Here is a 27,762-nt window from a genome sequence, read left to right as displayed (position 1 = left end):
GTGTCAGATCATAATTATTTAATGATAGATGTTGAGATTCAAAAAGTTAAAGCTCTAGAACCGTTAAAACACAAATTGTCAACATCAGTGTCAAAATATACAAATTAAATATCCTTAAATCAAACTCTAATTTCCCAAGCAGTGTTTTTCTTACTTTGCTTAGCTGTTAATTTTTATTGTTATCGTTGGAAATATCTTTCCGTCGGTTTGTGTGTATACAGTGAAATTGCCATTTACTGATATTTAAAGATAAAAATCTAATCCTTCCAAGCCTAGATATACACATTGATCTCTCTCCAGCATGGGAACTATTTCCAACAACCTCATGTCAAATTTTGCTGTCAGCTGTACTACTGTAAATCTACAGAAATTCCATTGAAAGCGGAGTATGGACCTAAGTGTGTCCAATTAAAAGGTGCTATTCAGAGCTTTCTTCACCAAATGTAAGGCCAGAAGGTACCATTATGATCATCTAGTCTGACCTCCTGCATTACGCAGGTCATTGAGTTTCACCCAGTGATTTCTACAATATGCTCAATAAATTGTGGTTGAATTGTAGCATTCTTTTAGGAAGACATCCATTTTTTAGACTCGTGGTGCATGCATGTAACTTCTGTTAATAGAAACAATATGTATGTTCTGAGAGTTCATGATTTAGGCCTGTTCGTGGATTATCGGTGAGAGGTGAAAGGAAGAAAGGGCATATATTATTTCATTACAATTATCAATATATGTTTAGCACCTAATGGAAATTGTATCAGTGAAAGGGCTCCTGGAAGACATTAAAGGAGAGATGCAAACAGGCATAAGGAAGTGGCCAATGGGGAGAGGAGGGGAGAGCAATGCTTAGAAAGCAGCACGTGAGAAGGTGTGAGGATGTCAGAAGAAAACAAAAGTGGGAGCTCTGGTGGGAGTTTAAGAGGAGCGTAGACAGCAGGGACAGTGAGAGGAGCTGGGATGAAGAGATGCCCATAGTTATTTCTTAGTCTTTTGTCTATCACTGAGAGAGGTCAGTTCCTTCATTCAATAGGTGGGTATCCTTCCCACGGACTCTAGGTGGGTTTTGCACAGGACGCTCTGATTCCTAGCTGACCAATAGTAGCAGATAATTCAGAATAGGTTCATAGACATGGAAAATGCAGAGAGGAAAGAGGTGGGATCAGATGATGTAGGGTTGCCTTTCACATCTCCGTCTAAGCCATTTGGTGAGATTTTTCCTTCTCTGTTAATCTCTAGCCCTCACTCACTCACTTTCTCCCTCCTCCGTCCCCTGTCTGCATGAAGAGCTGATTCTGCTCTTGCTCTGAATTCAACTCCTTCATCCTATCTTGTGATGTAACATCAAATGGATTTGTCACCTCCGCTGCTGGGCTTTGCTAGGCTGAGATTCTCCTGAGATAGTCCTTGGCTCTGTAGCTCCATCTCCAGGACCTCTGCCAAGACAAGTGGAACTGTCTGGCGCAGAAGCTCCTGTTCCAGAAACAGCTCCCATAGAAATAATTAGCTGCAGTTATCCAAAGGCTTTTGTAGTGTACAGGTTCACTTAATTATACTCCAGTTTCCAAAGTGGATGCTGAGGAGGAAGATATGTGTAAGAGTACATAGTTATCTCTTGCCTTCAACCTGATTTGAGAAAGTTTGCAAGTAGTCTTCTGAGAGGATTGAACTAAGTAGTTATAACCATACAATGCTCTGTTGCAGGGGTGGCCAACCTGAGCCTGAGAAGGAGCCAGAATTTACTAATGTACATTGCCAAAGAGCCACATCTGATGAAGTGAGCTGTGGCTCACGAAAGCTCATGCTCAAATAAATTGGTTAGTCTCTAAGGTGCCACAAGTACTCCTTTTCTTTTTGCGAATACAGACTAACACGGCTGTTCCTCTGAAACCAGTAATACATCAGCAGCCCCCGCATCAGCTCCCTGCCCCTCCCACCCCCCCTCCTAGTGCCTCCCACCCACCGGCAGCCCCACCGATCAGTGACTCCCCTCCGCTCCCCTCACCTCTGGATCAGCTGTTTCTTGGTGTGCAAGAGGCTCTGGGGAGGATGGGGAGGAGAAAGGGCACTGCAGGCTCAGGGGAGGGGGCGGGAAGAGGTGGAGTGGGGGGCAGGGCTTGTGGCAGAGCCAGGGTTTGAGCAGTGAGCACCCCCCGGCACATTGGAAAGTTGGCATCTGTAGCTCCAGCCCCGGAGTTGGTGCCTATACAATGAGCCGCATATTAACTTCTGAAGAGCTGCATGTGGCTCCAGAACCACAGGTTGACCATCCCTCACCTATCCCTCATCTGTGTTTAGTCTATTTAGGGATAAGAACGTATCCCCTTAGTTTTTTGTCCACCAATTTAACACATTTTGGATGCCATCTAAATAATAATTCCCACAGGACTGGATCCTTTGTGAATGGATCCCGCTACAACAGGGTCATTTTACATATTTTACATTACATATTTTAGAGACATCAAACATTGAATCAAACATCAAACACTATGTTAATAAAGTTCTTATCCTGGTGTCAAACCACGTTTAAAGCACAATGAAAATTGATTTACAGTCCCTAAGATTGGGTTTCCATACAGCCCATGTCACAAGTGTGATCACTTCCCCGTAGCTGCTGCCAGCAGGAGGCTTAGAAATGCCAGCTTTTTAAAAATAAAGTATGTAATAATTCTTCTTAATGCCTTTCTCGGCTGGCATGGGGTGAAGTGCTTCTTACCCATGTGATTTCTAGGACATCTCTGCCAAGCTAAGTGGGTGAATCCTTTGCCTAAGGACAGACTCCTCCTGCTACAAAAATGGCTTGTACTCCTAAATTCCTGCACCTGTAAATCTCATATGTTCACATATTTCATGGCCCATTGAGACAGCCACACCCCTGCGCCCAGGCAAAAAGTGGTCGAGTTTTTTCTAGAGCTGGGAACAGGATGTAATCAGCAAAAGCTCCTCTTCCATCGAACTCCCTGCTAGCAATGGTCTGAAGGAGTCCAGCCCTAAGTGAGCTCAGCTCCTGATGCAAATCCCACCTGTTTCACACAAGCCTTCCCATAAATACAGGCACTGGAGAGAAAAGGGTGGAAAGAGAGAGAAGAAGAGTTGCAATGTGATGCAGAGATAAAAAAGCCAATGAGATTTTACAGGCATTGTAGAGTCACAGAAATGTCGGGCTGGCAGGGACCTTGAGAGGTCATCAAGTCCAGCCCCCTGCACAGTGGCAGGACCAAATAACCTAGACCATCCCTGACAGGTGTTTGTCAAACTTGTTTTTAAAAGTTTCCAATAATGGGGACTCCACAACCTCCCTTGGAAGCCTATTCCACAGCTTAACTACCCTTATAGTTAGAAAATGTTTCTTAATATCTAACCTAAATCTCCCTTTTGGCAGATTAAGCCCATTATTTCTTGTCTTACCTTCAGTGGCCATGGAGAACAATGGATCCCTGTCCTCTTTGTAACAGCCCTTAAGATATTGGAAGACAGTTATCAGGTTGCCCCTCAGTCCTCTTTTCTCAAGACTAACCAGACCCCGTTTTTTCAACCTTTCCTCATAGTTCAGGTCCCAAGCTGCTCTCTCCCGAGCACCTACGGCACCCCCGGACCGCCCACCCCTGGGCAGCCCCCCCCCAGCACCCATGGCACCCCCCCATGAGCCACCCCCCAACCAGCACCTGCGGTACCCCCCAGACCGCCCACCTCTGGGCTGCCCCCCTCAGCACCCATGGCACCCCCCCCATGAGCCACCCCCCACGAGCACCTGCAGCACCCCCAGGCCAACCGGTCCCCCAAGATTTAGGGGTATATAGTACAAGTCACGGACAGGTCACAGGCTTAGAATTTTTGTTTGCTGCCCGTGAGCTGTCCATGACTTTTAATAAAAATACTTGTGACTAAAACGTAGCCTTACACATTTTCAGTTTGTGGTCATCTACCCCACAGATCTTTTTCAACAGTAGAACTACCTAGACAGTTATTTCCAGTTTTGTAGTCGTGCATTTAATTTTTCCTTCCTAAGTGAAGTACTTTGCACTCGTCTTTATTGAATTTCATCTTATTGAATTCAGACCAATTCTCCAATTTTTCAAGGGCATTTTGAATTTTAAACATGTCCTCCAAAGTGCTTGCAACCCCTCCCAGCTTGGCGTCAGCTGCAGATTTCATAAGCACACTCTCTACTCTGTTATCCAAGTCATGAAAATATTGACTAGTACTGGACTCAGGACTGATCCATGCTGGACCCCACTGGAGACACTCTCCCAGCTTGACAGCAAACCATTGATAACTGCTCTTTGAGTATGGTCTTTCTACCAGTTGTGTACCCACTTTATAATAAATTAATGTAGAGCAGGGGTGGGCAAACTTTTTGGCCTGAGGGCCACATCGGGGTTGCGCAACTGTATGGAGGGCCATGGTAGGAAGGCTGTGCCTGGCCCCCACCCCCCATCCACCCCCTCCCACTTCCTACCCCCCTCAGAACCCCCAACACATCCAACCCCTCCTGCTCCTTGACCCCTGACCGCCCCCTCCCAGGACCCCCCGCCCCTAACTGCCCCTGGGGATCTCCCCATCCAACCCCCCTCCCCCCTGCTCCCTGTCCCCTGACTGCCATGACCCCATCCACACCCCTGCCCCTAACTGCCCCCCAGGACCCAACCCCCTATCCAACTCCTCCTGCTCCCCATCCCCTGACTGCCCCCCTCCGCCCCATCCAACCGCCCCGTCCCCAAACTGCTACGACCCCTATCCACACCCCTGCCCCTAACAGCCCCCTAGGGCCTCACCCCCTATCCAACTCCTCCTGCTCCCCATCCCCTGACTGCCCCCCTCCACCCCATCCAACCGCCCCGTCCCCAAACTGCTACAACCCCTATCCACACCCCTGCCCCTAACAGCCCCCTAGGGCCTCACCCCCTATCCAACTCCTCCTGCTCCCCATCCCCTGACTGCCCCTGGGGACTCCCTGCCCCTTATCAATCCACCCGCTCCCCGCACCCTTACCATGCTGGAGTCAGCCATGCCACCACCCTGCCCTACAGGAGCAGCGGGCCAGAGTGCTGCCCACGTGGCGGCATGGCTGCAGGGGAGGGGGGACAGCAGGGGCAGGGCCGGGGGCTAGCTTGCCCTGCTGGGAGCTCAGGAGCTGGGCAGGACAGTCCCACAGGCTGGATGTGGCCCGCGGGCCGTAGTTTGCCCCCTTCTGATGTAGACCACATTTCCCTAGTTTGCTTATGAGAATGTCATGTGGAACTGTTTCAAAAGCCTTGCTGATATCAAGGTTTCAGAGTAGCAGCCATGTTAGTCTGTATCCGCAAAAAGAAAAGGAGTACTTGTGGCACCTTAGAGACTAACAAATTTATTTGAGCATAAGCTTTCGTGAGCTGTAGCTCATGAAAGCTTATGCTCAAATAAATTTGTTAGTCTCTAAGGTGCCACAAGTACTCCTTAATATCAAAGTATATCACGTTTATTGCTTCTCCCCATCCACTAAGTCAGTAATCCTGTCAAAGAAGGAAATTAAGTTTAGTTTGGCTTGATCTGTTCTTGACAAATCCATGCTGACTATTCTTTATAAGCCTATTATCCTCCAGGTGCTTACAAATAGATTGTTTGATATTTTGCTCTGGTATCTTTCCAGGTATTGAAGTTAGGCTGACTGGCCTATGATTCCCCAGGTCCTTCTTGTTCCCCTTTTTAAAGATAGGTTGTATGTTTGTCCTTCTTCAGTCTTCTGGGACCTCTCTTGTCCTTCATGAATTCTCAAAGATAACTGCTAATGGCTCCAAGATTGCTTCAGTTCTTTAAGTACCCTAGGATGAATTTCATCAGGCCCTGCTGACTGAATACATCTAACTTGTCTAAATATTCTTTAAACTGTTCTTTCTCTATTTAGACTTGCATTCCTTCTCTCTGGCTGTCTATATTAATTGTGTGGAATGTCTGGTCATCATTAACCTTTTTAATGAAGACTAAAGCAAAATAGGCATTAAACACCTCAGCCTTCTTCATGTAATCTGCTATTAGCTCTGCTTCCCTGCTAAGTAGAGGACGTACAGTTTTCTTTGTAAAAAGAAAAGGAGTACTTGTGGCACCTTAGAGACTAACCAATTTATTTGAGCATGAGCTTTCGTGAGCTATAGCTCACTTCATCGGATGCGTACCGTGGAAACTGCAGCAGTTTTCTTTGTCTTTCTCTTGCTCCTTATGTATTTAATGAACCTCTTCTTATTTCCTTTTATGTCCCTTGCCAGGTGTAACTCATTTTGTGCCACAAGACAAATCAGTGATGGTCTCTCCTTATGAAATTCTGGTGCTTCTACACTTAAGAACACTGCATTCAACTTTGGACATCTAAGTACCAGAAAGACAAACTACAAGAGATTCAAAGAAGGGCAACAGATGGTATTAGACAGCTGAAAGGACTGACCGAAGAGGAAAGATGGGAAGAATCAAATATGTATAGTATGTTCAACAAACTCACGGGAGACATATAGTAATAATTCACTATAAGTATGAGATGGGTGTGAACACTATGGAAGGGCAGGATTGTCCAGGATAGTGCAAAGGAGAAATGTGGTGAGATTAAGTAAGGGAAAACAGAGGCTGATTATTAGGGAAATTATTCACAATGGTGAGATATCCCAGGCTAGATAGAATCCAAAAGGAAGTAGTGGAAGGTCCAGTGCTTGGGACATTGCATATACTGTAGTGAACAATCCCCCGCTGCACGGGGTGATCTAACAAGACGTTTGCATCTCTAATTTCTGTGGCGACGATTCTGCTATCTTTTCTCACACTGAGTAGTACTTCACTCTTAGCAATTACAGTGGGACTAGTTGCAAAGTAAGATACTGTTCAATGGGCCAGATTCTCAGCTGGTGTAAATGAGTGTGGCTTCACTGAAATCAATTTACACTAGTCTAGGATCTGGCCCAATGTGAGTAAGTTTAGCAGAATCTGGCCCTGTAATTGTATTAATAAAAGATGCTGGAAGTCTTGTCTCTTCTATGATATATTATATACTGGAACTAAAGTGAGAGCTAGACTCACAGTGCCATGGATTTTTAAACAGCGCTTCCCATTGATTTCTCATAGAAATTCCTTTTTTAAAAGTTTAGTATAAAGGGGTTATTTTTCAACCATTGCAACTATGTGAGTTATAAAATAATACTTTATGGGTGGTTTATGTATTGATAGGTTTCTTCCTGTTGATTTCAATGGGCATTAGATCAGATTATTATAGATTGTAGAACAAACCCACACTACAGAACTGTTTTTACCTTGGGACCATTAGGTGGCGCAATAGCCCTGACTATCAAAGCATAACTGATCTCCAGGTATCTTCTTATATGCTACCTAATTAAAATGTGTACCAATCCTCCATCTGGATAACTCTCACCATGTGTTGAGCAACTGCTGCTTTATACACAATATACCTGTATGACCTCACCTGTTTTTTTGCTGGGGAAATAAGCAGGGCTTTGTGGGGCAGAACTTTGTGGGGGAAAGGAAGAAGGGTTAAAAATTGACTGTGCGCTCTGTTACATATGAAAATCAACCTTGAAAAGATCCTCTTTTTTTACAAGACTCCCAACAATAAATGAATGGAATGCATTTTTATGTTTTCCCCTTGGAAAGCAAACCAAGGATGCTGTTTGTTTTAATAGCAGTGGTGGCAGAATCAAAGGTAGCAGAGTCTGAATACCTGGCGGAGAAATTTCAAAGTTCCCCTGTGCCATGTATTCTGTTCCTACTTCTGCTCCTCCCATCCCATTTCCAAGAGTGGAACTAAAAGGTCTGAGAGCTATATAGTACCCTGCTTTCAGATAGCATTCAGTTACAGCTGTCACATGGCCCTTTTTGCAAGAGATAGGGCGCTAACTTCAGTGTCCTGGATAAATTCCAATTTGAGTAACTCCATTCAGCCTCCCTCAAGTTCCCTTACAGTTTAAATGGAGTGCAGTATTCATCTTCACTTCCTGTCCTAAACTGTTGTGTGCTCTTGCCATGTGCCCTTAAACCGCTGTCACATTTTGGCCTACAGGTGGTTGCTATTTCTATGGCAGGTAAAGGAATTCCTTAATGTGCTGCATGAAGTTCATAAAGTGTGAAATTCACCCCTGGGCAGAGAGGTATGTGCAGCCCAAGGTATGTGTGTCACGTGCCTATGCACATGTGTACTTGAGATATATTCATTGTAAAGAGGTTTTTTGATTCATTTCATAATGTATTCGTGAAAGTGATTTCTAATGAGAGCCAATAAGAAATCACCTCTTAAGTTAGATATTTATTTTATGTATGTATATAAGTGCTTACCCAAAGCTGTGGGCACCATACAAACCTTATCAAATAAATCACTCGAGATTAAAATGACTTTAAAAGGACCTCCCCACACACTGACGCAAATGGCTCTCATTCTGTTCTTCCCTCAAAATCCGGTCTCCACATCCCACCCCAGACAAAGGCACAGAAAACAGACAAGGTTTGCCGTGTGTTGTGACAGTTACCAAACCTGAGCTCTGGCAAATCAGGAAGAGAAGTGAATTCCAGACTCGAAAACAATCTGACTGAGAACAAAAGCGCCCTCCCCTTCATGGCAGGCAGATGTTAGTGAGAAAGTCGAAGCTGTTTGCAACTGCTGTCTTATCCCTTAAAGGGAGAGAGAGGTGCCAAACCATTTAGCGTGCTACAGGTCAGAACCAATACTTAAACTTCACCAAAACCTCAGTGGTGCCCTCTGCTGATTGTGGAGCACAGGTGCCACTTCCTTGTATGATGCACGAATCCTGTGGCTCCCTCTTCTAATTCTCTTGTACATAGGAATTGTCATATCCGTCCAGTTCCGTGGTCCATCTAATTCCTGTCTCTGACAGGACCCAGTACCAGGTGCTTCAGAGGGGAAGGTGCAAGAAAGCCTTTAGCAGCCACCTAGGGAATAACTTACACACAAGGAAAACTGCTTCCTAACCCCAACAGGTAGAACATGGCTTCTGTCCTGAAGTATGAGGGTTGAGATCCCTTCCAAAATGGACTCTTTTTATCTTCACACACCAAACTATAGGCACTTATATGACCCCCATTTTCATAGCATCTGAGCGCTTCCTGGTCTTCATCCTCATAACACCCCAGTGAGGTATGGAAGCACATGTCACCCAATTTTGCAAATGGGGAACTGAGGCATGAAGACAGACTAAGTGACTTACCCAAGCTCACACAGGAGACTTGTGCTGGAGCAGGGACTTGACCCCAGCTCTCAGAGTCCCAGCCTAGCACCCAAACCGCTGAACCATCCTTCCTCTCTGTAGTTTGCTCTTGTATCTCTGCATATAGACCAAAACAGACTAGGCCTGCGAGCCTGTTTCTAATGAGATAAACAGGAGTTTTGTCATTGGCAGCAATGACTGGAAATAGGGAGTGAACTCATTGGTGGAGTCGCAGCTGCAGCAGAGAACTTGGTCCCAAGGGTTTACACCATCTCTTGGTTTGGTCACAGAAAGGTGTTTCCCTGGTAGTTCTTGTTCCTATCCTCCCACTACTCACTGTACAGCACCTGACTAATGTGCATGGGTCACTTTTGTTCTGGCCTCTCACTGTAAGCGAGGCTCTTTGCCACACAATGGAAATGCCCACATTCTTTGTCACTTACGCGCCACAAGCTTTATTTGTTTTAATCAAATGCACTCTGATAATTATTAACATATTTAATTATTTTTTGCTCTGACTCACTCAGCTTGGGTGTCTAGTGATCACAAAGATTGTTTTATTACAATGACCCAAGTCTGAAGCATTTACACAGGTGAGTAATCCTCATTCCCACACACAGTTCCTGTTGATGTCTGTCTCGGGGCCTGATCTGACACTTCTTAGTCTAAGGGAGAGGAAAATCAGGCCGATGGAGACTGCTCCCATGAGTAAATGTTACTCACCAGAGTAGGGAGTTGCTGAATCAAGCTCTGTGTTGCAGCTGTCTGTGAATTATGTTGATCTAAACTTTACTATGCCTCTGATTCCTAAATGTAGGAGCCGGATTTTGTCTCGCATTCACACACACACACCTCCTGGAGGCCTCCTTACAGCTCTACTATGTGTCAATGAGTTATATGGCCTCACACTTGCAGTCAGAACACAGTGCAATTAGCGGTGTTTGTCTTAGGAAACTCATAACTCTTCACTTTCAAATGATTTATGAGGTTTTCCAGTTCTGGGCTGGCCTGTGGGCTGAGATCTTTCCCAGGCAGCCCTTCCTTTAGCAGTTCACTGTGGGGCTAGAGGGGGAAGTCAGTGAGTAGACCAGCCTCGCCATCCCTGAGGTTAAAATCTTGATGAGGGGCCAAAAGGGAAGGACATATCCATGAAGTTTTCCTCACGGTTTCCACCATATCATTTCATGAAGCAGAGACGGGCTTTTGCCCTCCTGGATCCCCTGTGAGCTGCATGGAACTTGGGGATTGGCTGGAGTCCAGACCCATCTATCTGGAGAGCTTATACCTCTGCAAGGCCTCTGCCCTTTCTCAGCAGCTACCTGGCACCATCCAGCCTTCTGTTTCCCCAGCATCCACACTCTGGGCAGGGCAGGGAGGTTTCTCTGCAGAAATGCAAGTGCAGCCCTGGACATAAAAGGGCCGTAATGCAAAGGACTCTGGGCCCCAGAGACGCTGGGCAGCACTGCAAGCAGGGAGGCTGCAGGCAAGCTCAGCTGCACCCCCACATCTGCACCCACCACCATCATCACATCTGCTAACACAGCCAGGGTTCATGCTGCTGCTCACCTTCCCTGTACCACAGGCAGGTACTGGGCTGCGGGAGTACTGGGAGTGATGGTGAGGGGAGCAAGGGGGAGATAAAGGGCTGGGAATGGAGGTGATGGAGCGCAGATGTGGCAGAGGGAGAGCAACGGGGGGTGAGGGAACAGCAAAGGGAGGGGAGATTGGAGCAGAGAGAGAAGAGGAACGAGGAAAAGCAAAAAGAGAAGAGACAAGCCTTGAAAATGCATGGGGGGGAGCAATCTTTTCTCCCTTCCCTGGGGTTTGACCTGCCAAACCGTCCTAAGCACAGCTCCCTGACCCCTACTATAACCAGCTCCTCACCAAGAGGAGAGTCTCCTTTGTATTTCTTGCTCCCCCAAATTAGGAAGGACCTACGACCATGTTTACTGTGGGACCATAAAGGCAAGCTTTGAACTGGGTCCCTAAAATCCTAAGATTCAAAGCGCTTTGCAGCCGTTACTTAATTGAGCATCATATCACGTCTGTGAGGCAGATGCATTTATCCAGTGAGGATAAATTGAGGTCTGGTACATGCGTCCACATATTTGTCTTTCACTGGTATAAGCATCCCATTATGTCGACATAGTAACACCATCTCCCCAAGCAGTGTTGAGCCATGGTTAGGTGACCAGATGTCCCAATTTTATAGGGACAGTCCCAATTTTGAAGGCTTTTTCTTATATAGGTACCTGTGTCCATAAACAGACTGCTCTGCATTGTTCCCCTTGCCTAACTCTACAGGGCAACGAAAAGCAGCCTCTTCCTCTCTTTGCTATAACCCTACCTCTTCTAGCACAAGTAAATGAATGAGAAGTCATTAGTTGTGTCCTGTTAAGCTGGGGGCACCGTCACTATAATGGGAAATAAACGTACATGCTTACCCAATTCCTCAGATTTAGATTAAGAGTGAACAGACTTTTAAAAAAATAACTGGAGTTAAAAAGCAGATCACACCTTAAAAAACCCCATTGCATTTTTAGAAATAATTCTGTATGTATCCGGTGCTGCTCTCTCTCGCTCTCCCTACACTATAGGTTTCTCTCCTCATTCTGTGTTAATGAAGTTTGGATGAAAACATGATCTTTGTTTCTTCAGGAGTTCATCTACTCCTGCTAGTAATCTGAAGTCACAATCCTAGAACATAAAAACAGCCATACTGGGTCCTTCCCCTGCATCAGGCTCATCCATGCTCGACTCTTGGGACTGACTGGACTGTGGTGGAGTTTCAAACAGGTCCTGGCTCACAATATCGCTGGACCCCCCGGTTGCATATCCCCCGTCTTCTCCTCATTCTCGCTGTTCAAGCCAGGGGCTTATGTCTTAGGCTCCTCAGAGGTCTCCACGGTGGTCTGTGGGATGGTGGTGGGGTCTGCCACAGGTGGCATGCAGCTCTTTGTAAAAGTGGCAAATTTGCAATGTGGCACCGGATTGGCTATTGGCCTCTCTGGTTTTCTGGTACACCTGTTGCAGTTTCTTCGCTTTCACATGACACTGCTGCTGGTGCCCGTTGTACCCCTTCTCCTGGGCCCCCTGTGCAATCTGCTTGTAGATGGCAACGTTTCTACGGCTGCTCTGTAGCTGTGCTACTGGCCCAGGACATCCAGTATCTCCTGTCTACTCTAAGCTGGAGCGCACCTGGAGCACGTAGCCAGCATGGTCAGCTGGGCAGTCGTACCCAAGAGAGAGCTGGGTGTGCTCACCAAGTTGGACAATCAGGGAAAGGCATTTCAAAAATGTGCTGTGCTTGCAAGGGGAGGGCGGCCTCCCCATCTACATGACCCCAGGGCAGTGGCATTCACAATTGTGACCAGAGCAGTCAGTGTTGTGCATTGTGGGACAGCTGCTGGAGGACTGTTCGGGTTGACATAGGGTAATGCAGAGGATGACCAGACAGCAAGTGTGAAAAATCGGGACAGGAGGTGGGGATTTTGAAAAAAGGAGTGAAAATTAGGGGATCTAGATGACATTATGGGATGGAGACAGTTGCACGCTGGGAAGTTGACTCCTTGCTCTCAGCCACCCCTGTGTGACTTGTTTCTGCCCCACCATGCATTGTTAATACTTCCCAAAAGACAGTGCGCTGGACAATTGCACACTGGGATATCTACCCACGATACACCGATACAAGCATTCCTGGTGACTCTGTGCACTGCCGACACGTGGAACCAAGTATGCACGCGCACAAGCGATACGCTAACTGGGGCCGCTTTATGCCGATAGAACTTGCATCAACCAAAGTTTGAAGTGTAGACATGGCCTAAGGCACAGAACAACTCACTCAAAGTCACACAGGGAGTCTGAGGCAGAACTGGGAATTGAACCTCAGCTCTCCAGACACCCAGGGGGAATTTTCTCACTGACTGCAGTGCTGCTAGGATTTCACCCCTAATCTTGTGCCTTCACTACAAAAGCAGAGGCTGCATGTCTAACTACTGGCTGTTACATGGGGCTCAGAAAGTCAGAGGGAGGCTCTTTTCTCTGTCCTACCTACCCCATTTCATGCTCACATAAGGACTGTCCAGAATCTAGACATATCTATATATATATGGGCCCAACTCTGCAAACTTTTATTCACACACACAGTCCCACTGAAATCAGTTGGACCACTCACATGAGAAAGGGTTTGTGGGATCAGGTCCTAAGTTTGCAAAGTGCTGTGGAATCTATCAGACCGAACAAAGCTGTTATGCATGTAAGGGATTGTTTTAACAGTAATACGGCAAATTAACACAACCTGGCCCCATGACAACTAAGGCTGCTTAAGAGCTTCATTGTCTGTGCGGCAGGTATTCAGGCAAAGCAACTTCATGTTATAAAAAGCCAGTCAGCTGCGAACCAGCTGAGCGGAGAACAGCAGAGAGGCTAACAGAGGGAGTTTGCCTGGGAGCTCACCCGGGGAGAGCCCACTGAGGCTTACATCTTGCCGGCTTCTCTGAGTAGTTACTACAACTCCAGAGGAAGCTTGTAGAAGGAAGGTAATATGGATGGGGAGCGTTCGGCTGTTGTGACTTGCACTGAATGTGCCATGTTTGTCTTTCTTCCACAGGACAGAAGCGACTTTGTCTGTACAAAGTGCAAGCTGGTCTCCATATTGGAAGAGAAGGTTCAAGGTCTCTTACCCTGCGTTGGGTAAGAGAAACTGAAGATTTCCTGGACAGACGTCAGGATATGCTTCTACGGGCACAACATTCTGAAGAATCAGAGCAGGCTGCGCAGTGGGGACAGAAGGACGGTGAAGAAATTTGGCAGCATGTGACCTCCAGAAGAAGAAAGGGGACCGTCCATGTACCAGCTACGCAGATACAGGTAAGCAACCGTTTTCATGTTCTCTCCACAGGTACTAATGCGGAGAGTGGACTAGATGATACATCTGAGGGAAGGGAACAGAAGGAGACTCCACCGATTGGAAGGCCTGGGATGCATTGTCCTAGGGATGGGGGTTCCACGACCACTGCTCCCAAGACGAGGAGGCAGGTGGTGGTGGTTGGGGACTCTCTCCTTAGGGGGACTGAGTCATCTATCTGCCCCCCTGACCGGGAAAACTGAGAAGTCTGCTGCTTGCCAGGAGCTAGGATTCATGATGTGATGGAGAGACTGCCGAGACTGATCAAGCCCTCGGATCGCTACCCCTTCCTGCTTCTCCACATGGGCACCAATGATACTGCCAAGAATGACCTTGAGCGGATCACTGCAGACTACGTGGCTCTGGGAAGAAGGATAAAGGCGTTTGAGGCGCAAGTGGTGTTCTCGTCCATTCTCCCTGTGGAAGGAAAAGGCCCGGGTAGAGACCGTCTTATCGTAGAAGTCAATTAATGGCTACTCAGGTGATGTCGAAGAGAAGACTTTGGATTCTTTGACCACGGGATGGTGTTCCAAGAAGGAGGAGTGCTAGGCAGAGATGGGCTCCACCTAACGAAGAGAGGGAAGAGCATCTTTGCAAGCAGGCTGGCTAACCTAGTGAGGAGGACTTTAAACTAGGCTCACTGGGGGAAGGAGACCAAAGCCCTGAGGTAAGTGAGGACATGGGATACCGGGGGGAAGCATGAGCAGGAGAGCACGAAAGGGGAGGGCTCCTGCCTCATACTGAGAAAGCGGGACAAACAGCAAGTTATCTCAAGTGCCTATACACAAATGCAAGAAGCCTGGGAAACAAACAGGGAGAACTGGAAGTCCTGGCACAGTCAAGGAATTATGATGTGATTGGAATAACAGAGACTTGGTGGGGTAACTCACATGACTGGAGTACTGTCATGGATGGATATAAACTGTTCAGGAAGGACAGGCAGGGCAGAAAAGGTGGGGGAGTTGCACTGTATGTAAGGGAGCAGTATGACTGCTCAGAGCTCCAGTATGAAACTGCAGAGAAACCTGAGAGTCTATGGATTAAGTTTAGAAGTGTGAGCAGCAAGGGTGATGTCGTGGTGGGAGTCTGCTATTGACCACCGGACCAGGGGGATGAGGTGGATGAGGCTTTCTTCTGGCAACTAACGGAAGTTACTAGATCGCAGGCCCTGGTTCTCATGGGAGACTTCAATCACCCTGATATCTGCTGGGAGAGGAATACAGCGGTGCACAGACAATCCAGGAAGCTTTTGGAAAGGGTAGGGGACAATTTCCTGGTGCAAGTGCTGGAGGAACCAACTAGGGGCAGAGCTCTTCTTGACCTGCTGCTCACAAACCGGGAAGAATGAGCAGGGGAAGCAAAAGTGGATGGGAACCTGGGAGGCAGTGACCATGAGATGGTGGAGTTCAGGATCCTGACACAGGGAAGAAAGGAGAGCAGCAGAATACGGACCCTGGACTTCAGAAAAGCAGACTTTGACTCCCTCAGGGAACTGATGGGCACGATCCCCTGGGAGAATAACATGAGGAGGAAAGGAGTCCAGGAGAGCTGGCTGTATTTTAAAGAATCCTTATTGAGGTTACAGGGAGAAACCATCCCGATGTGTAGAAAGAATAGTAAATATGGCAGGCTATCAACTCGGCTTAAGAGTGAAATCCTTGCTGATCTTAAACACAAAAAAGAAGCTTACAAGAAGTGGAAGCTTGGACAAATGACCAGGGAAGAGTATAAAAATATTGCTCAGGCATGCAGGAGTGAAATCATGAAGGTCAAATCACACTTGGAGTTGCAGCTAGCAAGAGATGTTAAGAGTAACAAGAAGGGTTTCTTCAGGTATGTTAGCAACAAGAAGAAAGTCAAGGAAAGTGTGGGCCCCTACTGAATGAGGGAAGCAACCTTGTGACAGAGGATGTGGAAAAAGCTAATGTACTCAATGCTTTTTTTGCCTCTGTCTTCACAAACAAGGTCAGCTCCCAGACTACTGCACTGGGCAGCACAGCATGGGGAGGAGGCGACCAGCCCTCTGTGAAGAAAGAAGTGGTTTGGGACTATTTAGAAAAGCTGGACGAGCACAAGTCCATGGGGCCGGATGCGCTGCATCCGAGAGTGCTAAAGGAGTTGGCGGATGTGATTGCAGAGCCATTGGCCATTATCTTTGAAAACTCCTGGCAATCGGGGGAGGTCCTGGATGACTGGAAAAAGGCTAATGTAGTGCCCATCTTTAAAAAAGGGAAGAAGGAGGATCCTGGGAACTACAGGCCAGTCAGCCTCACCTCAGTCCCTGGAAAAATCATGGAGCAGTTCCTCCAGGAATCAATTCTGAAGCACTTAGAGGAGAGGAAAGTGATCAGGAACAGTCAGCATGGATTCACCAAGGGCAAGTCATGCATGACTATCTTAATTGCCTTCTATGACGAGATAACTGGCTCTGTGGATGAGGGGAAAGCAGTGGACGTGTTGTTCCTTAACTTTAGCAAAGCTTTTGATACAGTCTCCCACAGTATTCTTGCCAGCAAGTTAAAGAAGTTTGGGCTGGATGAATGAACAATAAGGTGGATAGAAAGTTGGCTAGATTGTCGGGCTCAATGGGTGCTGATCAATGGCTCCATGTCTAGTTGGCAGCCGGTATCAAGTGGAGCGCCCCAAGGGTCGGTCCTCGGGTCGGTTTTGTTCAATATCTTCATAAATGATCTGGAGGGTGGTGTGGATTGCACCCTCAGCAAGTTTGCAGATGACACTAAACTGGGAGGAGTGGTAGATACGCTGGAGGGTAGAGATAGGATACAGAGGGCCCTAGACAAATTAGAGGATTGGGCCAAAAGAAATCTGATGAGGTTCAACAAGGACAAATGCAGAGTCCTGCACTTAGGATGGAAGAATCCCATGCACTGCTACAGACTAGGGACCGAATGGCTAGGCAGCAGTTCTGCAGAAAAGGATGTAGGGGTTACAGTGGATGAGAAGCTGGATATGAGTCAACAGTGTGCCCTTGTTGCCAAGAAGGCCAATGGCATTTTGGGCTGTTTAAGTAGGGGCATTGCCAGCAGATCAAGGGATGTGATCGTTCCCCTCTATTCGACATTGGTGAGGCCTCATCTGGAGTACTGTGTCTAGTTTTGGGCCCCACACTACAAGAAGGATGTGGAAAAATTGGAAAACATCCAGCGGAGGGCAACAAAAATGATTAGGGGACTGGGACACATGACTTATGAGGAGAGGCTGAGGGAACTGGGATTGTTTAATCTGTGGAAGAGAAGAATGAGGGGGGATTTGATAGCTGCTTTCAACTACCTGAGAGGTGGTTCCAGAGAGGATGGTTCTAGACTATTCTCAGTGGTAGAAGAGGACAGGACAAGGAGTAATGGTCTCAAGTTGCAGTGGGGGAGGTTTAGGTTGGATATTAGGAAAATCTTTTTCACGAGGAGGGTGGTGAAGCACTGGAATGGGTTACTTAGGGAGGTGGTGGAATCTCCTTCCTTAGAAGTTTTTAAGGTCAGGCTTGACAAAGCCCTGGCTGGAATGATTTAGTTGTGGATTGGTCCTGCTTTGAGCAGGGGGTTGGACTAGATGACCTCCTGAGGTCCCTTCCAACCCTGATATTCTGTGATTCTATGATTCTATGTATGGGACCTTACAGGTACACGTTCTAGAAGGAGGATGGTCTTGGGGTAAAACTTAGGAGATTTAGGTTCAAACCTTCAGTCTCCTACAGCCTCCCTGCATGACCTTGGGTAAATCACGTAGGCTGAGACTCTCAAAGCTGACTTGAAGATCTGGTCCTAAATCCTTAAGGTACTTAGGTGCCTAACTCCCTCTCAGTTCAATATCTAACGATCTTTGAGCATCTGGGCATTAGTCACACAGCTCCTATTAAAATCCCCTAGACACCTTTGAAAATCTCAAACTTATTATCTCTGTGCCTTGGTTTCCCATCTAGTAGAGCAGTGGCATGGAACTCAAGAACCTGCATTCTGCTCACAGCTTGGCTGCTGGGTGATACAAGGAAAGTCGGCTCACCTCTCTGTGCTTCGGTTTCCTCATCTGTGAAATGGGGATAATGATACTGACCTACTTTGCAAAGCGCTCTGAGATCTACTGAAGAAAAGCGTATAGAGGTTCTAGGTCTTATTCAGCACACACTCTAATTTACCATTTATAAATGAGTATTAATGTAGTCCTGTTCCTGCTTCTTTTGAATTTATTTAATGGGGAAATTCCCATTCACTTCACTGGAGAAGAACTGGGCCCTCAAACAATACATGGAGGGGGAAAGAATGAAATAAATGAGAGAGGTAAGAGGGAGGCTGGTGGTTAATTCCTCAGCCAGGTTATATGTTTGCACAGCATCTAGCACAATGGGGTTCAGGCCCATAGTCCAAATGCTAAAATTAAAGGTGATATATTTCTATTTTAGTTCTTTAGCTGTGTGATACTGCATGTTTTTATAGGGCCAGCACCTATGCTTTTTTCTCAGGCAAAGTCCCATTAAAATATCTGGACAGAGCTCTTCCTCTCGGGGGCCTGTTCAGCTGCCCTGCCTCTGTGGCTCAGAGGAGATCTCCCTTGGAGTTGTGGACCACATGCTTGCAAAATCCATTCTGCCCTCTCTCCCCCCTTTTCATTCCCTCTCTAACTTCTTGACTAGTGAAGTAGCCCTTCATCATCATGATGCAGTTGTGAAAAAAACGAATCTTCTGGGGTGTATTAACAGGAGTGTTGTAGGTAAGATACAGGAGGTAATTGTGCCACTCGGTTCGGCTCTGGTGAGGCCTCAGCTGGAGTACCGTGCTCAGTTCTGGGCACCAAACTTTAGGTAAGATGTGGACAAATTGGAGAAAGTCCAGATGGTAGCAACAACAATGATAAAAGTTTTAGAAAACCTGACCTATGAGGAAAGGTTAAAAAAACTTGGGATGTTTAGCCTTGAGAAAGGAAGATTGGGGTGGGAGGGTTCATAACGGCCTTCAGATCTGTTATGGGCTCTTAGAAAGAGGATGGGGGTTAATTGTTCTCCATGTCCACTGAAGTTAGGACTAAACTGGGAGGAGTGGTAGATACACTGGAGGGCAGGGATAGGATACAGAGGGACCTAGACAAATTGGAGGATTGGGCCAAAAGAAATCTGATGAGGTTCAATAAGGATAAGTGCAGGGTCCTGCACTTAGGACAGAAGAACCCAATGCACCGCTACAGACTAGGGACCGAATGGCTAGGCAGCAGTTCTGTGGAAAAGGACCTAGGGGTGACAGTGGACAAGAAGCTGGATATGAGTCAGCAGTGTGCCCTTGTTGCCAAGAAGGCCAATGGCATTTTGGGATGTATAAGTAGGGGCATAGCGAGCAGATCGAGGGACGTGATCGTCCCCCTCTATTCGACATTGGTGAGGCCTCATCTGGAGTACTGTGTCTAGTTTTGGGCCCCACACTACAAGAAGGATGTGGATAAATTGGAGAGAGTCCAGCAAAGGGCAACAAAAATGATTAGGGGTCTGGAACACATGACTTATGAGGAGAGGCTGAGGGAACTGGGATTGTTTAGTCTGCGGAAGAGAAGAATGAGGGGGGATTTGATAGCTGCTTTCAACTACCTGAGAGGTGGTTCCAGAGAGGATGGTTCTAGACTATTCTCAGTGGTGGAAGAGGACAGGACAAGGAGTAATGGTCTCAAGTTGCAGTGGGGGAGGTTCAGGTTGGATATTAGGAAAAACTTTTTCACTAGGAGGGTGGTGAAACACTGGAATGCGTTGCCTAGGGAGGTGGTGGAATCTCCTTCCTTAGAAGTTTTTAAGGTCAGGCTTGACAAAGCCCTGGCTGGGATGATTTAATTGGGTATGGGTCCTGCTTTTGAGCAGGGGGTTGGACTAGATGACCTCCTGAGGTCCCTTCCAACCCTGATATTCTATGATTCTATGATTCTAAGTAGTAATGGGCTTAATCTGCAGCAAGGAGAATTTAGGTTAGATATTAGAAAAAAACTTTCTAACTATAAGGGTAGTTAAGGTCTGGACTAGGCTTCCAAGGGAAGTTCTACAATCCCCACCACTGGAGGTTTTTAAGAACAGATTGGACAAACACCTGTCAGGGACAGTCTAGGTTTATTTGGTTCTGCCTCAGTGAGCTGGACTCAATGACCTCTTGAGGTTCCGTCCAGCCCTGCGTTTCTGTGATTCTTTGACAATGGCGTAAGGACAGAATAAGAACCGAGCAATAGCTTTGGGATTTGTTCCTTTAACTACATTTGAGCTGTGTGGTTCTTGCCCACTGTGTTCTGCGTATCAGTGAGTGTGCACGTGCTCAGCTGTACACCTCCATGAAACGTTATGCCTCCCAGGACAGCCTTCTAATTGGGTTCAGTGCCCTTCGAGAGTTCTCTTAGCCTAATGCTATAGTTTATAATAAAGGAGCAGATGGAGTGGGGAAGCCTTGCTGAGCTGGAATATTATATATACAATTTGCCCTAAGTGAAACAGAAAACAAAGCAGGCTGACTTGTAGAAGTATTTTTACAGAGACAGGCGCCAGGGAAAGAGGATAGGAGAAATAATAAGTGCTTTGCACACGAGAGCACCTTTCCTCTGAGACTCTCAAAGCACTTTGTGTTAATTAACCCTCACCACACCCCTGAGAGGGAGGCAACTATTTCCCTTGCTTTACAGATGTGGAAACAGTGGTACAGAGATGTTAAGGGCATGTCCACATTCATACTGATGTTGGCGGAAGCCAAATTGGGACCTAAACGACATGCTCAGGATCACGCAGCCTAGCTGAGACCAGGAGTCTTAAAACTCCCAGAGATGTCTCCCCATCACCCCCCAATCACTACTCTACCCATAGGGGTGTCACCCCATCTGCTCTCATTGCTGCCCCGAAGTGTGTCAGTCATCCCATTCTCCATTCATTGCTGCTTGCTAGGGGTGCTCCCCCTGCTGACCCTAAGGGATGTCTCCTTGCCCATTCTCCCTACTCCCTCAGGGAGTCCCCCGCCTTTCCCCATGCACCTCTTCCCCCAATACTAGTGTTCTTCCACCCATTCCTCATTACTCCACTCCCACCCTGTAGTGGGGCAGCTGCCCCACTCCTGGAGAACAGGGGTTAAAAGCAGCCAAGCTAGGCTGATTGGGGAAGCAGCCACAGCTGTGGCCAGCTCAATTAGTGCCTAGCTGGCCCTGATAAGAGGGCTGTGGGCCAGAGGAATTTCACTCTAGCCCTGGAGTGGGAAGGGCTAGCTGCCTGGGAGCAAGGTACCTGAACCAGAGCAGTGCTGGGGAAGGGCAAAGGGAGCTGGGGAGCTGCAGTCTGGTAAACCCCCAGGCTGCAGGCCTTGTTGAAGGTCAAAAGGTACTGGGGTTGCAGAGGGGCAGCTCGAGGATAGGTAAAGGCAGCAGGTCCTAAACCCTTGCCAATGATGAGTGGCCTTTACAGACTGCAGTCTGCCCCAGTGAGTGGGGGCTAGATGACTGGCAGTAGCCACTGAGGCAAGTTGGGGGTTCCCCTGGGTGGGGAGACCCAGAGTGTGGGGGTACTGCTGGGGCAGAACCCCAAAGTAAAGGGGTACTGGGGTCTGGGAGGGACACAGGGCCAGTGCCCGGTGAGACACCGGCCTGCAGAGGGCACTCTGTAAGCTGGAAAAGAGCTAATTCCCAGATGATCAGCAGGAGGCGTCACACTGGTGAGTTGTTGCTTTGCTACACACACCCCAGTCTCCTGCTCTAACCATTGGACAATATTGTTTCATTAAAAGACAGGGCAGGGAGAAAAATGTGCCACTAAATTAAGACCATCTTAAGCCATGAAAAACCACAAAATGTGTGTCTTCAGTTACAGCAACGGCAGGCCTCTTTAGGGACTTTCCCTTTGAAAGCAGAAGAGACCAGTGGTTCTCAAAGCTGGTCTGCAGCTTGTTCAGGGAAAGGCCTTGACGCGCCGGGCCGGTTTGGTTTGCCTGCCACGTCCCTTGGCCCACGCCGCTTCCCGTAGCCCCCATTGGCCTGGAACGGCGAACCGTGGCCAGTGGGAGCCGTGATCAGCCAAACCTGCGGACGCGGCAGGTAAACAAACCAGTCCGGCCCGCCGGGGCTTTCCCTGGACAAGTGGCAGACCGGCTTTGAGAACCACTGGAATAGACTCTAACTGGGTGGGGAAAAATCGAGTCTGTTCAGCCTGTAATGAGCAACTACCTCACTATTTTTTTTTTTTAATAGTGTGGCATTTAAGTAAGCGTTTGATTGCAAAGCTATGCACGATGATTCACTTCCCTCTGCCAAGGAACAAAGCTGAGACACGGCAGGTAATGTTCAAGCCAAAAAGTCTGTGCATTTCCCTCTATACAAGTGAGTTTTGGCACAGTAGCTACTTCACACCCAATTAATTACTTCAGCGCTGGATTATCCTTGCAGGCTCCCAGAGGAAGTGATATTAGGACCCAATTAAATTAATTTACATTTACTTTGAAAGCAATTTTCCTTTGGTAAAATTTGAGCTATAATTTGACAGAGTCAATGCCAGCATATTGTTTTTGTCTGTCGGAGATGTAGCCTGAAGTGAGACCAACAAATCCCAAGATGTAAACGCAAGGATCTCTCTCATTGGGTGAAAACTCCAAGAAGGACAGAGTTCAGAAAAAGTGTTTATTCCTGTGCCCTTTCCTGCAAACTAATAAGAACATACTGTGAAATGCCCAGGGAGGTTTTTGTGCAAGAGGTTTTTGTGCAAGTGTTTGCCAACATAACATGATCCAAATTAAATAAATGTTTGGGAGTGATCAGGAATATGACGAAACCTTGCCTATATTAGGATTTCAGGCACAGTGATTTTGTTCTGGTGCAAATCCCTGCTGGACATATTGTTTACACTACTGCCAAAAGTGCTGCACTGGCTTAAATTGTGTCTATATTAGAGATTTGCACAGTGCAGCTACGTAAGTGTCTGAAATCCCAGGGCAGAAAAGGCAATTGCTTTAATAATTCTCCCTATCCCCCTGTGACCTTTTAGGTAGAAGCTGCACTATAGCAGGGGAGAAGAATGGGCTAGGGCAGGCTCTGTGTTACTTACAAGGGGCATCTCTGTGGCAGAGGGCAGGATCGGTTGGCTGCTCCTCTGAAAAGGGACAACATCACCCCCTGTTAATGCAGGCTGCAGACCACAGCAGGAGCATTAGTCAGCTGGCCACACCCTTTCACTGCCAGCCAATGCCCCTTTTGAGTGTGAGAGCTTTAGTGCTGAGTTAGCATCCCTGCAGCCAGGCAAGGAGAGTGACTCCCTTCCCCCTGCACTTGTGCATCTGTGCAGCACAGGTGGGATTTGGCCAGGAGTAATTTACACCTTTTGGGCCCCAGCCCCTGCCACAAACACCATGCAGGGTGAAAAACTGATTCATAGATTTTTTTTTTTTTAAGGCCAGAAGGGACCATGAGAGCATCTAGTCTGACCTGCATAACACATGCCATTGCCGATAAACTGCCACGACATCTGGCTAGGGGTAGTACCGCCCAGTTCTCCAAAAAGAAGGAGCTCTCCTATGCCAAACTCAAGCAGTGCCGCTCCTTCAGTGTTCAGGTAGCTCCTTTCTTTTCTCTTCTGTCTTCATTTTTGCTCTTTCGGGGGCCAGTCGCTAAAGAACTAAAATACTGCCAGAAAGCCCAGTTCTGCAAAACTACCCTTCCCAATTTTCCAGACATCAGAGGGCTGAATGATTCAGATCAGCTTTGCACACGTGTCCCCCATGAATCTGAGTTCTCTGCCTCCTGAGCACCACCCTTGGCTACTAGCACTATGGAGCCCAACCAGAGCCTTCTACTGTTGCAGTGATTCTTTCTCCTGGAGGGCTAGAGTGTGGTTTTACACTCTAAGCAGGGATGGTATGTGGTTGTACTGCCCTGGCAGCTGACTAGGAACCATATTGTGGGCTGTATTCTCAGCAGGTGTAACTTGATGTAGCTCCAGTCTAGTCAATAGGGTCATGAACTCTATAGAAGTCAATAGAGCTATACAAGTCCTCGATGAGGGTGCTTGGCCCTGTGTCTTAAAAAGTCACAGTCTGGTTCCCCCTCTGCTCCAGGAGGGGAAGTAATATGCACCAACCCATACCTGGCATAGAATACTTCACCATATGTGCTGGTCCAGCTCTGCTGGCTGGTGCACTTGCCAGGGAGGGGAGGCAGGGAGTTAAGGCTTCATCCACGCCCATCCATTCCCCACCAACTTGCAAGGGAGGGGGAGCAGCAGTCCCACTGAAGCTGCTCTTCCCTCCCCACACCAGCGATCCACATTGCCCACACAATAGCAATATGGGTGTATTATGTCCCCTTACTCCCTTGCGTTGGAGTGGAAGGAGACACTGTTGCCTTTCTAAACAGGAGGAAAGCTCTAGCACTCCTCTGGAGCTGTGGAAAATTGCTCCTTCCACCACCATTGCTTTTCCTAGCCCAGTGGCATGCCTGTAGCTTACCAGTGCAGCATTCCTAATAACTCTTTCACCTCTGGATGGTGATTTATAACTTCTGGAACAAAGGTTAAACCCTCTTCCTCTCCTTGTTAGTGCTGTCTCACACGCTTTCCACAGATCTTTGACATTTCAGTCATAGCCCCATAACATTCTGTTTTCCCTTCATCTCGGGTCTCCTATGCATAAAGGCTGGGGGATTTGTGGGTGTCTAATCTTAGCCTATATACAAACTGGAGGTTACCACCCGGAAGCGGGAGATCACTTCGACTGACAGGGATCTGAAAAGAAGCATCCACTGGACAAAATATCTACTCAGAGTACCTGTTTGCATGTCAGCAATGTAATAAAATAAGCATATCATTAGGTGCTGGCCAGGACTCTTTTCTGTGGAATACTTGCTATTAGGGCCACAGCTGGAAGTTAACCAGGCAGCACTGATAGGTCAACAACTTTGCATACAAGTTGCCTCCACCCTGGTAACTACTACCTATTGCCAATATTATCTCGTTCTTCCCTTGTTCGCTCCTGTCTGTCTGTGTCCATGTGATAGCTCTCGCATTATATATTTAGATTGTAAGCTCATTGGAGTGGGAACCTTCTTTTTGGTCTGTGTTTGTACAGCGCCTAGCACAATGAGGTCTTGGTCCACGCCTAGGGCTCCTAGGCTAACAATAATAATCTACTGAAAAAAAGAGACCTCTCATGGCTGAGCAGAGGGCACACAAAGATGGTTTCTTTGTAGATCTCCTTTCAGACCCTTTCTAATATTTTCAGTGTTTAAAAGAATGACTTTTTGTGATGTTTAGTCATCGCTTTACTTCTTGGTGCCACTGCAGAATAACTGCGCACTACAGGCCTGATCCAAAGCCCATGGAAGTCAATTGAAAGATTCCCACGGACTTCAGTGGGCTTTCAATCAAGCCCTGAGCCATTGTTGTACTTGGCTTATATTTCTACCAGATGCAGTTTTTCCTGTTTTAAAGAGGAACTTCAAAACGACAATGAAAGCTGAGGTAAGCAGAGGTTTAGCGGCTGAATAATCCCTGAAACAGGCTGTGGGGGCCTTAAAAACAGAAATAAGTCTGAACTAATATTAACATTCCGCTTTCCCCCTCTATGAAAGCCTGAAGGTTCCCTGGAATGCATCTTCCGTGTTACGTTATTATTTGTTAGAGCTAGATTGGTCCCAAGGGCACAGCCCATCGAAGAGGCGGTGCCTAGCTGGGCTGCCCCAAGGAAGACATTATAGCTCAGGGCGCCTCAATTTCCCCACCTTGCTCCCAAGTGGTAATAATGTATTGTAGCCGTTAATAAATTATGATGCCACTCTCCGTGCTAGCTCAGCTGGATAATGGGGGTAGAGCAAATACTCTGTCTATCCCCCCTCCCTGCTCACCTGCTCCGAGGAGAGAGTAACAGACAAGCAGCGATGCTTTCTCTTGTGACCCCCAAGCCCGGGATGTAACGGGGGTTGATGTGCAGCCCAAGTCACAATCTAGGGCTATATAGTGCGAGCAGAGCACGTGGCACTCCTTCAGTCTGCGTCACTGCACAGAGCTGCAGTCTCATTGCCCCGGTGCTATCCCTGATGTCGCAGAATGAGGCATTTCTGGGATATGGTCAGAGACTTATGATGATTTCACACTCCCATCACCGTATCATCTTCCACACTACCCTCTGTGTGTAGTGCACCTTCCCTACTGAGAGGTTTCAGAGTAACAGCCGTGTTAGTCTGTATTCGCAAAAAGAAAAGGAGTACTTGTGGCACCTTAGAGACTAATCAAATAAATTGGTTAGTCTCTAAGGTGCCACAAGTACTCCTTTTCTTCTTCCCTACTGAGGTGTGTCAAGCACCTCTGTTTCCTTCAAATCCCTCCTTAAAACTCACTCCTGTCTTGCTACCCTTCATAATATCCGCTAATGCACCAAATGATATTTAAACCTTTAACTGAACCACCAAGATGTGCACAGGCTTGAACTGAATATCGGCATGTTTTTATTGTTATAACTCTTCCCCTTCCTTCCTCCATCCCGTCCCCAGTGTGTGTCATTTGCGCTCGCTGCGTCATGTATAAAATGAGATTGTCAGCTGGTTGGGGCAGGAGACAGGTCTGTTTATTTCTAAAGCACCTAGTACATACAGACTAACACGGCTATCACTCTGAAACCTGTAGTACATGTCTGACAGTTACCCAGTGGAGAGGGTGAAGAGAAGAGCCACAAAAGTGATCCGAGGGTTGGAAAAAAAAAAGGCCTTACAGTGGAGTTCGATTTGTTTAGCTTACCAAAAAGATCAAGAGATGACTTGATTAAAGCATGTAAGTTCTTTCACAGGGTACCAAAGGACCCTTTAATCTAGCGAAGAAAGGCACAAGAACCAATGATTGGATGCTAAAGCCAGATAAATTCATATTAGAAATAAGGCAAATTTTAACAGTGATTAATTATTGGAACAAACTGCCAAAGGAAGTGGGGGATTCTCCATCTCTTGATGTCCTCCCATCGACACTGGACACTTTTCTGGAAGATATGCTTTAGCCAGACACAAGTTACTGGGCTCAATGCAGGAGTAATGATGAAATTCTACGGCTTGTGTGATGCAGAGGATTTAATGGTCCCTTCTGGCCTTAAAAATCTATGGAAAAATAACTAATGATAATGACTATATTTTAATTACATTAAAACTGATTTCTATGCTGGATGCACCATGAAGCCAGGCTTTACTGATCCTCAGATTTGTGAAATGTGAGAGGCTTTCAGCATAAAAATCTGGGCTCAACTCAGTTTTCACTGTAGCTTGGCAGCTCACCCTTTAAAAATAAGAGCTCAGGTGGTATCCACAATCCACATCATCTGAGCCAGTTAGGATTCAATTAAGAGCATTTCTTGCTTCGTTCTAGGAGTTAGTAACTGTCAAGGTTTTACCTTGCGGTTCCTGGGTTAAACCTTTCTGTCTCTGTGTCATGCTGTGTGGAATAGTTCTGCTCTTTGAAAGAATCCACCCCTCCTTCTTTCACCCCTTACCTTCCCACAGACTTAAGAGTAGGTTGTTTTTCGGTATGTGGTAGTAACAATTTGTCAGGATGCCAAGTTCAAAGTCTGTAACCCACTGCCAGTTTGGAGCCCAAGAGCAAGGTCACAACTAATCGCAGACTTCTGATGTTCCAGTCACATCCGCCATCACTAGATCATAAGAGGAGATGGAAGGGCGTATTTTGAAAGG

General features: G+C 47.0%; 1 long non-coding RNA gene across 1 annotated transcript in view; it reads left to right on the top strand.

Annotated features, from left to right (window-relative positions):
- LOC125632243 (uncharacterized) overlaps nucleotides 1–6,986 on the top strand; it is a 33,875-nt gene extending 26,889 nt beyond the window's left edge. The window contains exon 2 of the long non-coding RNA XR_007355247.2: nucleotides 6,240–6,986. This is a non-coding gene — a long non-coding RNA (uncharacterized LOC125632243). The remainder of the gene's footprint in view (nucleotides 1–6,239) is intronic.
- The last annotated feature ends 20,776 nt before the right edge of the window (nucleotides 6,987–27,762 follow it).

This window comes from Caretta caretta, chromosome 1 (genome assembly GCF_965140235.1).
Source record: "Caretta caretta isolate rCarCar2 chromosome 1, rCarCar1.hap1, whole genome shotgun sequence".
NCBI lineage: Eukaryota > Metazoa > Chordata > Testudines > Cheloniidae > Caretta > Caretta caretta.
This window is presented reverse-complemented; position numbering and strand designations above follow the sequence as displayed.